This window comes from Pinus tabuliformis, chromosome 8 (assembly GCF_031772625.1).
Source record: "Pinus tabuliformis cultivar Carrire ecotype Pingquan chromosome 8, CPIR1, whole genome shotgun sequence".
NCBI lineage: Eukaryota > Viridiplantae > Streptophyta > Pinopsida > Pinales > Pinaceae > Pinus > Pinus tabuliformis.
In genome coordinates this window covers 27,000,049-27,012,303 of record NC_142294.1, presented here as the reverse complement: position 1 = coordinate 27,012,303, position 12,255 = coordinate 27,000,049, and the positions used below count along the sequence as shown (strand labels likewise).

Here is a 12,255-nt window from a genome sequence, read left to right as displayed (position 1 = left end):
GCTGAAGATTCCACATGGGAGGATGAGAATTTTATGCAGAAGTATCCAGAACTACTCAAGCGTTGAGGACAACTCTTTTTTGAAGGAGAGGGGCATGTTGGGTCCCTATAATTCTAGTGAATACCCCATTACTATTGTAGTTATACCCCTTATTTATATTGTTGTGCCCCTATTACCCACATGTTTTTATTTCTGTGCCCCATAGAATCCCTCTATTGTTATTTTTGTGGCTTTATATTATTATTGTTAGGTCGGCTGGATTATATTGTGACTCCTTAGACTCCTATATATAGAAAGGAGGTTTTGTCATTTGAATCATCCAAGAATTGTTCATTTATGTAATGTAAAGGAGGTTTCCCCCTCGAAGAGGCTGAATTCTAAGGCGTTGATCTATCTTTTCTATCTTTTCTTGAGCTGGTTTCATAACAATTTCCCACTTTCAATGGCATAGATCTAGTAGATGTATTTCTCAACAAGGTTGACATAATTGTAATGGAGAGACATAAAATACCATTGTTATACACTGCAATGTAAGCGACCCCGACACGGTGGTAGGGGGTCCATCATACCTCTAGGATTAGGAGAGGATCAAGAGGGCCGTGAGGGAAATATTTAAGCATAAGGGGGATCACTCGCAAGATATTGAAAAATAAAGCGGGAACTCAGATCCCCGACAACACCTGGATAGCTAAAAACATAGATGGAACAAAGAAGGAGTTTCAAAGGAACTATCGGTACACATGTTCATACACACCTTAAGCACAGTCCCTCAAGTGTGGTACATATAGGGAGAGGTAAGGAGGAAAATGAGAGATTGGGATGCTTTAGCTGAAAAATTCATTAGCAGTTTCTCATTCAAATAAAGTGACAAACAGCTAAATGAGGCTTGTATACTATACGCATGATCCTCTTCACATCAAGCTAGTTATGGGAGGGATGCATCAATGAGAGGATCCTATAGTGCTTTTATGAGTTGGGATACCCAACAGCCATGACCTATGGGAAATTTAATGCAAATCCAGAGGAGGACGACCTGTAAGGGTTGAGGCACCTTACATTTCATGAGACTGAAGGCAAGAGGGACCCGTAATGGAGGCTCCACACTTTCTCCTAGTAAATTTGTAGAAGCACAACATTGGCATGGAGGACAAACCTAAGATGGCATCAATAGGGGACCACTGGGATCCGCACATGACAAGAGAAATTTTCAATGTCTTACGGGAGTATGAGGATTTATTCCCTTATTTAGTTGTAGAGTTAAAAGGAATTAAGGGAGACATAGGGGAAATGAAGATTGTACTGAAGCCCGACGACAATCCGGTGAAGCACAAACCATACAGGTTGAACCCAAGGGTCAAAGAGAAGGTCAAGAAGGAAATAGACAAAATGTTGGAAGCGGGACTTATTTTCCTAATGGACAAGGCAGAATGGGTCAGCCCGATAGTGATACAGAACAAGAAGGATGCCACATAGATAATATTCTATGTAGACTATCGTAGCCTTAACAACGCTTGCGTGCATGACCCATTCCCCACACCCTTCATCGATGAGGTCCTAGAAAATGTTGCAGGGAATGAAGCATATTCCTTCATGGATGGGTTTTCAGGATACCATCAGGTCAGAATAGCTGAGGAGGACAATAATAATACCATGTTTGATATAGAGTGGGGGTCATATGCTTACCATGTGATGCCATTTGGCATTAAGAATGCACCTACAGTATTCTCTCGAATTGTCATTGCAACATTCAGAGACTACATTCACAAGTTCTTGGAAGTATACATGGATCACTGGATAGCATACATCCTATTGAAGAAGCATGCCAGCCTACTCAAGGTAATTTTTTATCGCTACCAAAAATTACAGATAGCCTTGAACCTGAAGAAGTTCATATTCACAGTTCTATTCAGAAAACTTCTAGGTCACATTGTATGCAAGGATGGGGTTTGCATAGATCCTGCCAAGGTTGAAGCAATTATTAACATGGACTCGCCAGCCAATGTGAAGCAAATGATATTGACGTTAGGACACACGGGGTACTACTGCAGATTCATCTGCAACTACGCTTCCATCACTTCCCTAATGGATAAGTTTCTCAGGAAAGCAGAAGCATTCACATGGTCGGAGGACTGTCAAGCTACTTTGAATATACTGAAGGAGAAGCTAGTAAGTGATCAAATTTTAGTATATACTGATTAGAATAAGAAATTCCACGACATATTTATGCATATAGCATTGCTCTGAGAGCATTCTTGGTGCAACCAAGAGAAGGAAACTTGGACCATCCCATCTATGTTTCCACTGCAGAGAAAAAAATACACCACGACCAAGAGGGAGGCACTAGCTATGTTTTACTCTCTTCAAAATTTTAGGAAATACTTGCTTGGGGGGCCATTCAAGTTCTTCAGGGATCATTTGACATTGAAATACTTGGTCAACAAGCCAGTATTAGAAGGGAAAATTTGCAGATCATTGTTATTGTTTTAGGAGTTTACATTCGAGGTAATTGTCAAACCAGGCGAGTTGAATGTTGGGCTTGATCACTTGTCAATATTGGAATCAGGGAAAAGTTGGGGCTCTTTAGATGACTAGTTGCTCGACACAGATTTATTCAGAGTGGAAGTGATATACCTGATTACTTAGAAGAGATCACAACATTCCTAGCCACAGGGAAATTCATGGAGGAGTACACAAAAATGCAAAGAAGATAAATGGTCATGTGAGCAGCTAACTATCAACTTATTGTAGGACATCTGTACAAGTTGGGGTTAGATCAGTTGTTGTGGCGATGTGGCCTCCATCATGAGCATCAAGATTTCTTATGGAAATGCCATTCAATAGTTGCAAGTGGCCACGTAGGGGAGAAAGAAACCGCATGGAATATTTTGCAGGCAGGGCTATGGTGGCAAAATTTATATAATGACGCTAAAGATTATGCTAAAGGATGTGATGTGTGCCAGAGAGTTGGGAAATTTTCACATTGCAATGATCTCCCACTACAGACGGTACGGGACTTGAAGGTATTTGAAAAGTGGGTAATTGATTTCATCGGTATGATCAATCTGTCGGCGCGTCACACTCAGGCCAGGTACATCATCATGGTGACAGAGTATCTCACAATATGGGTTGAGGTAGCACCGGTTAAAGACTATAAAATAGACACAGCTGGAAGATTTACTTTTGAAAACATCATCTCAAGGTTTGGGTGCCCAAGAAGCCTAACAAGGGATAAAGGGACTCACTTAATTAATGAAACAGTTGCTTCTCTATTGCAGAACTTCCTAATCCAACATCACAAGAGCAGCCCATATCATCCACAGGCTAATGGAATAGTAGAAGCATTTAACAAGATACTTGAAAAGGGCTTAACAAAGGTATGTTTGGAAAATCAGGATGATTGGGATGAAAGGGTGTCGCCCACACTATGGGAATACCACACAACAGTGAAGAGGTTACATAAGAAAATGCCATTCCAGTTGGTATATGGATGAGAAGTCATTGTGCCAATAGAGTTCATAATCCCAAGCATCTTCATCGCCCAGGCCACAAGGATGACAAAAGAAGCATCACTATAGAAGCGATTGGAGGAGCTATTGGAATTGGATGAGGCCAGGTTTCTAGAAGATTTTCACCAGCCAATCGAGAAAATAAAACTGAAGGCATGGCATGATGGAGACATCAAGAAGAAATCCTTCATGATCAGGAGACAGGTTTTGTTACACGACAGCAAGTTCCAAAATTTTCTAGGAAATCTACAGATGCAATGGCTAGGGTCGTTCATAGTTGTGGAGATCAGGGAATTTGGAGCAGTTAAGTTCACACAACTAGTGGAATTTAGGTACCAAGTTGGGTGAATGGCGCATGCCTGAAACCATTCAACCAACCAAAGATTTACATTCAATATTTACTGGGTCTCTACAAAGAGAACATAGGTATGATTAGGAAGAGTCAGTAGAATCAGTTAGTCGATTTAGAATGAGTTCAGTTAATAAATTCATCGGTCACTTTATTTTCAATAAAACAAACCTGGGACATCAAGTTCAGTTGCAGCTTCCATGTCACCACACCGCAACTGATTGTGGTTGGGGGGGTCAGTCACACATACTAGGAGTATTTATTGTAATAATTAGGCAATAATACTATCGTCAAGCTAGATTTCCATAGAATATTTCCGTTATAGGAAAAATTAACTCCTAAACGTCTTCCACTTGCTAACATTATTACCCATACACTCCACCTTGTCTTTTATAGAATTATGTCAACCATGTCAAATCCAGATCAGTCGACGATAACACATTCGATTCTGCATAGAAAAATTTGTCGTAGTAATTAGTTAGCAAGTCTCGTTAGAAACGTCATATCAAAGTTGGTCTACTTATTTTGCATGGATATTCCCAAGTTATTAGAGTTTGAAGTTTATGTGGTAGAGTCATTCAAGTCGCAGTCTGATTCTCAGTGTTGTTTCCCAAGAATTCATTATCATCCTCCAGTGATTTCAGTTTATCAGCAACATTGTAAGATGACAAAGCCAATTGTTTCAGCTCTTGAAGACAGTTTGGATGATAGGATTTCCATCATAGAGTTGATCTATGGTAAATATGACAAGGCCATGCTCGTGGAAAATGACTTGTCAGATTCCTTTCAATTCCTAACACTGAAGCGGGAAGTGTACACAAAGACGATCACAAAGGAAGACGGAACAACAATGACCAAGGCCAAGGTGACATTCAAGGGAATTCAACATTCAACGCTAGTAAATTCGAGTTTTTTTCTCATGTTCAGCACAACTTTGGCTGCGATGCAATTCACGAAAATTTTAATCAACAAGATGCATGGTGGGTCGCTCTGGATGGTTAAAGAGTACCTAGTTCATGTAGATCATATTCAATGGCTCACAGGTTTATCAGCCATAGGGGATGCAGTCTCAACAAAATTCCAGAAAATATCCAAAAGAGAAAAGAAGGAAGGCAATAATGACTACTATGGAAAATACAACACCAAGCGAGGCAGGAAAGGAACAAAGATCGACCTCATCAACAAATATCATATTAAATTTTCCTACTACATAATCGTAGGGAAGGTGATGCATCACTTTTTAAGGAATGAATGCACATTGGAAACCATTTCAGCTACGGAGCACTACGCAGAGGGTGCCCAACTAAATTGGTGTGAATTATTACTAAATGAGTTGTTTGAGGCCTACGAGGAAGTCTACAAAAGGAGCACCAAATTTTTTTGGCTATCTAATAATCACTCTGGTAATGTGGAAGTGGTGTCCCTTGGAGGGTAGAGACTTAGCTCAAATTTTGGAAGACCAGCCCCTATCTCTCTGGTATACACCATGGCAGACATAAGGGGACCCAAACAACAAAGAAATCAATGAATCTTGTTTCAGCAAGTGGTACGTTAAGATGCTTGGGGTAATGAGGGATGCTGAAAGGATTCCCAAGGCACTGCTCAATGAGTACTTAGTGTCAATCTGGTTGTGGGTCACTCACATAAATACTTTCCTTAGCCTGCATTGCATCCACCCACTCACTTTCAAAAGGTGAGCACAAAATTTCACACTATCGACTGAAGCATTCCATACGAAAGTCAAGTCATGGTCGAGAGTTGCATGTCAGATCAAACAAGGAAGATATATATACTTATTTGAGGGGATGGTAGTGCATCTGTTGACAGGTAAGGCAGGATTGGACACTAGGAAGCAGACGAAAGAGCACAACTTACAACCAATGTTCACTGAAATGAAGAAGAGAATGAGATCTCTCAAGCATACCATTATGAAATTAACCAGCTCATCAAGTGAGGCTCCTAATTCTATTGAGTTTCAAGGCTTTTCATAGCAAAACCCTTTGGTTACTATACCACTTGTTGTTTCTATCCCACATATAGGACCCCATTCACACTCCAAGCCGACAATTCCCAAGCCCAGACAGCTAAAAATCACAAGCTTCAAGCTGCAGTAAAAATTCAATCAAGTCATGCTTATAGTCGACCTTACCAACGAGGGACCCCAAACCGTCGTGACCTCCTCGATTGTAGAAGAAATCCTACCTTCCACTTCCACCATTTCGCCTAGCTCATGAGATCCATCCCCGCATACAACATCAACTTCCACAACACTGTCAAATCCCATTCCCTCCGGAACATGGATAGGCACCGAAGATATGGATCCTGACTCAGTTGTTTAGTCTACCATGAAGCTCCCCAATGGAGAAAGCACCACCACATCCATGTTATCCCTGCTATTAGGGTCGGGCCCACTACTGAGCATAATGCTTGCTACATTGCAACCATTGGTTACAGTTATTGAGCCCTTTGGGGCTCCCTTTTCTTTAAGTTTTCCTATTGTCCCAAACCTAGTTTTTATCCCTTCAACACCCCAGTTTGCAGAACCCTCACAGCAAGACACCTTTTCCCAAGGTCACTATGATAGGTTCATTGCTAGTCGTTAGTTGTTGCAGAGCAGATTCCCGCACCCATCCACTATGCAGAAAAATAGTCTTCAGACCTGGTCATCTGCATAATTGTTTGGGTTCATATGGCAGGATACTCAGCAGGTGGAGCAGATTCTTAACAACCTTATTACCAATCATGAGTAGCAAAAGCAGTAAATCACCACCCTCACAACTAAGAGAGACTAGCTCTGCCAAAACACTCAACAACTGCAGACACAGGTTGACCCAATAACATCACGGTTTCAAATGCCCTAACCTGCCATTGTCAATGTGGTCATTAAAGCCCCAAAGGACTTTTTTGCATGCACCTTGGTCGAATGTTGTAACCACATTCAAGATGCGTGCACCAGGATGATATCCACCAACAAAGAACTCACATGGATCCTCGATGCTACGAGAAATTCTCTACTTGATCCATCCACACCTACATTGATCATATTGAAAAAGAGATTAGTGCCACTATTACCTTGGAAGCCTTTATTTCTGACGCTCTAAATGGGGTACATTCTGATGGACCAAGTCCATGACTAGTCTGGTAGCCTGGCCACGAAAAATAAACCAGTATACTCACTTCGGTAGTGAATTTAGCAGCTCCTCACCGACATCTGAAACTCCAAGGACAAAGACCAATGGAAGAAGTTCGAAGTAGAGGTATCCTCTTTGGAGGTCTGGGTTCAGCACATTGAAGATGAGTCAGTGAAGACTAAAAAGAATCTAGGGGACCTCCGCCCATCGGCCGACGCTCATGTCAATGCTCTATAAGAAATTTTTGATGAAATGGAGGAGCAGTGAGTATCCCTATTGAGCAGTGATTAGACCAGCCATATTCTAGCATGACAACAAAGTTCCTCAAACAAGTTGATGCAATTACTAGACCTTAGCAAGCAGCCTTTGATGATTACACCTGATTCCGCCAAGAGACAATTGTTGTGGCACCAAAGTTGGGGCCTTCATTTGGAAAAGAAGGCCAACAAGAAGCAACAGTAGCATCACAAGAAGCATCATCAACACATAAATAAGCAGTAGTAGCACTGCAAGAATCAACATTATCATGGAAGGAAGCAACAATAGAGTCATCATAACCATTAACAATGAAAAAATCATAGGTTCTGATAGAAACATCAACAACGTCAATAGCAACACAGACAACACCCAGGGCAGATTGACTCAGGGAAAAATAAATGGACTATGGTTGGGGTCCATTGGGACCTTTGTTTTGATTTTTTATAGAAAAATGAGCTAGGGGAAAGTGGCAAGGATGACCATAGGGGTTGCAGAGCTAATAGTCCATAGTGGAATAGGAACTGTAAGTGAACTGACAATTCATAAAAGTGTCGGATAGGAGCATGAACTACCAAGAAAGGGGAGAATAAAGGCAACTAAGGATTAAGACAGTCAAGTAGAAGATAGGAAGAACTGGTAGTCCAAGCATAGGGCAATGGATAAAAATCAAAAAGAAGGATGAAGAAATGTTTTTTTTGGTCAGTTGAATGAGCCAGAGATCGTTGGAGATTTCATGTGTTGCAGAGAAGTGTGAACAACTCCTCGGTCTTGTCTAAGTCTGTCTATGTTGGTTATGATATTCCTGTTATTGATGATCAGGCCTTGAGCCTCTTTGTATTAATTTATGTTATGTTAATGGAGGAGACAATTCAGACCCACATTGTGTTCTTATGCTTCATATTGACTCTTTAAAATTTTGAATGAATCTGTTTATATGGTTTCCTGAGTTGTTATGAGTATATCATTATGATTGGGTTACTGTAGATAATGAGTTACTATGTTGTGGTATCTTCTATTTGTCATGACTCCCTTGGTGCCTAATTCTGCCCTCATCTAACTTCAGCCTTGACATGCCTCGGGTGAGACTCCTTATCCTCTCTAGGTAAGGTGAAAATGATGGCATTGCTCTAGACTACAGTAGAGCCTTATTTGCCCCTTGTGCCCGAACCCAAGGTCTCAACCCTATTGTCATTTTCGTGCCAGCAACAACACTACAAACTGGGCGAACTGCGGCTTCCTTACCCAGGAATGGATTTTGGTTAAGGGTCAAACCTTTAAGAAGTATTGATTGCCTCAATTTCCCCTTTTTGACCCAATTTTATACATATCATTTCACTTTTCTCTATTTGGTTGAACACACACAAAGATACACTGTATCACAATTGTTTCAATCCGGGAAAGGGTAATGTGCATGATGATTTTATGATATTTAGAGTATGATTTTTCATCTCTGGTGTTTCTTTGCTACCAAAATGCCTAGATAGTACCCCAGCGAAGTCACTTTAGGAGCATAAAATGTTGCTTCACTTCTAGCAAGCCTGTTCAGTACCCTGACGAAGTCACTTTCTCCACCTCCCTGCACAGGAAGCCTTTCTCTTCTTTCACCCTTTATTTATTTATTTACTAGAATTTTGCATCGACACTTATTATTTTCAATGGGTGGAAGAGGTATCCTAACTTATTGAGAGAAAAGGATGTTTTCCCTTTAGAGAAGTATTTTAAGACCTTTGATATTCGTTTTCTTGTTTTATATTTTCCCCTTACTCCTTCTCTACTAGATTGGACAAGTGTTAATACACTAGTATACTTACACAAAGTTGATCAATTTAGATATTAGCATATGTATGAATCTAATAGATTCCCTCAAGTTTCTCCTATTGGACGAATCGTATTTTCCATTCATAATTAGCTTAACCTATAGCATCTTCCAAGAAAAAAGAAGGAGAAAAAATAGAAATCCAAGAGTTGTGGTTGTCACACTTTCTCTTTTATTCCACCATACAGTCCTTTAGAGCCAAACATTTTTCACACAAGGTCTTATTAGACAAAACAAAAATAAAATACATGAAAAAAATGAAACAAAGCCAAAATAACCAAGCAAATTGAGGCGGGACATAAAACAATGCAGAATATATAATAAGAAAAAAAATGAATGTAGAGCCTCAATAAAGAGCAAGAAAGAAGGTGGAATAAATGCAAGAGGAAACTAAATGCAACTAATCCTACTTCTAACCTGACCGGATAAAAGGTCAGGGCTAAGTGTAATGATATTTCCAATGCAACCATTATCGTTCTCATCCTGCAACCACAAAGATATGACCAATTAAAAGCAATATGAAACAATGTGCAATAGAAAAGATAAGAACTTTGAAAACTTGCACAACTAATTGAAGGTTTAGATTATTACCAAAAGGATGTGTCATACAGAATGGTTCGAGCCAATTTTGAACTTTACCTTGTTGTTTGAAATTTAGATCATACAAACCTTGCAGGCTTCTTGCAAATACGCATTCATCTATGCTCTTAATTCTTGCAAACATTAGAAAAGCTCAGAACTTGTTATTTGCAACAGGGCTTGCCAAGTAAGATTGTTCTAACCATTCAATGATTGGATCTTGATATTCAAGCCAAGAAATTTGAAGATTTTGGGACTTATGAGAACATGAATTTTCAATTAATGTATTCAAATCCCAATGAGAATCGTTGATATTATGATCAGATTGGTCGGTTAACATAGAAAGTTCTCGATTCTCTATCGGTTCCCCTTGTATCCAGTTGCATGCAAAGTTAGCAATAATAAATCTTATGACATTTAAAATAAGTGCTGACATTATGAGTCCACGAAACCAATCAAGATACTAAGTTGACAAATTATTAGAAACATGTTTCAAATCAAACTAAGTACTAACACAAGTGTTTTGGTCGGCTGAATGGTTGAAGAAATTGCATTTATTGTAGAAGAGAACATGTGCCAAAGAGATGATTAGCTTCATGATATGAAAAAAAAAATGATCATATGATCAGATTCAAAAGAATTTAATAGAGAATATTACTTCAACCCAAAACTACCTTTATCTCGATCATAAAAATGATATGCCTTGAAATTGTAAGGAACCGTGGAAGATGTGCTTCCCAACTCTTGGTCTAGCTTAAGCAGTGGACATGAAAAGTTTCTAATCAAACAAGAACCTTTCATCTTATCATAAATTATATCTTGGATATCATGAAGATCAACTTGAAAGTACGAAGAGTCCTTTAAGAATGAACTCATAACCAGTGGATGAATATTAAGGAGAGAATTATGCGTGAAAATTGGATCCAAATTATTTCAAGGATCTTAACAGGATTGCGATAACTTGATATAACCATCAGCATGAGTTGAAGTTCCTTGACTTCCTAGCAGGTCTCTGAACTTATGATGATGGATGATCAAATTCTGGTGTCTTAGAAAATCAACAGGTAGACATGCACCACTATCATCATATGTATCAATGAAAACACTATCAATGATTTAGGATTAAACACATCATATTCTTGATGGATAGAAAACTCAAATACATCAATTGAAAAAATCCCTTGATTATTTAGGGTTGGAACATCCTCCTTCTGACTTACGAAAGATTTACAATTGAATATATCATGAATAATAGATTCAAACTTTTCATCCTATGATTATAATATCACATTGTCTTGTACTTAATTGCAACCATGATCAGTCGGATAAATATAGAAAGTATTTAAGGGGGATGTTGGTGTGACAAACTTATAAAACATATTTGGGTACTAGGAATATTGTGCTAGAGATGAAGAAGGATTGAAAGGCTTTGGAGGAGGAGGAGCACTTGTACTTAAATCATATTGAACTTGAAAGAACTATGGATTAGCTTCATTTTCATCAGTGTAACATTCAAAGATAGGCATACCAATTTGACACTTAGATCGACCAAGATCTTCCAAATAATAAAAAACTTGACAATTTACCACTTCAGATTTGTTATCCAAGGATGTATGGATTAAAGAAGATTCAAGATAATTTTAAATTAAAAGATCATCCCAATTCATAAATGAATATTGTAAACTGTGAGAAATGGATTATGACCTTGCAAATCCAAGCTCGCAGAAGAAGAGAATATAGCTTCTAATATACTTGGATATTCATGACCATAAGTTTTAATGGAGACAGGGATATCACAGTGATGATTATCTAAAGTATCAACTTCAATGAGAGGTTTAGAGTCATTTGACAAGTTATAAAGATTAAAATATTGAAGACCACCCTGAAAGGAAATTATATTATCTTGAAAGGGGGGATAAATATCAGACATATCTTCAACACTTTGCTCCTCTACATGTGAAGTGCAACTACCTTGTTCTTGATTACCGCTTGAAATAACAGGTTGAACATCATTATGAGTTGAAGCAAGTGAAACAAGCAAATCATGAAACATAGGTGATAGAGGTTTTAGAGTATCCCTAAAGACAATTGACTTTTCATTTATATCATATTCAAGATTAGACTTATGTACATTAATATGGTCTTGAAAACCCGAGGGATCAACTTTCACTTTGGGCTCCATGCAATTAATAAGTCATTCCAAGTTTTCATCAGTAAGATGTGGATCATAACAATTTGATGGAGATTGAATGAACAAATCAACAATTTTATTTTTAGATATCCCAACTTTAACATCATCACAATGGGGCACCCAAATTGGTACTGGAAAAGGAGGACGACAAGGAACACAAGGAATAATAAGTTCCTCCTCGGGAGATTGAGGTGTCTCATGGTTAGCCAAAGTTGGGAGAGAGAATCATCTAGGGGTTCAGATTCAAAAGATATGAAAGAGAGTAGAATCAAATTCTAATTTTTTTCCATAATGAAATATGAATCAACCACTTCTTCAAGAAATTCATAGCAAAGGTGAAGAAACCAATTAAGAAAACCCTCTGTAGATTCACCAGGTTCCTTTCTAATAAAATCACTTCTATCACATATAGCTTGATAATAATA

General features: G+C 38.7%; 1 pseudogene; it reads left to right on the top strand.

Annotated features, from left to right (window-relative positions):
- Positions 1-1,650: 1,650 nt before the first annotated feature.
- The window catches only part of LOC149233970 (protein CHUP1, chloroplastic-like), a 34,221-nt pseudogene continuing 23,616 nt past the window's right edge, over positions 1,651-12,255 (top strand).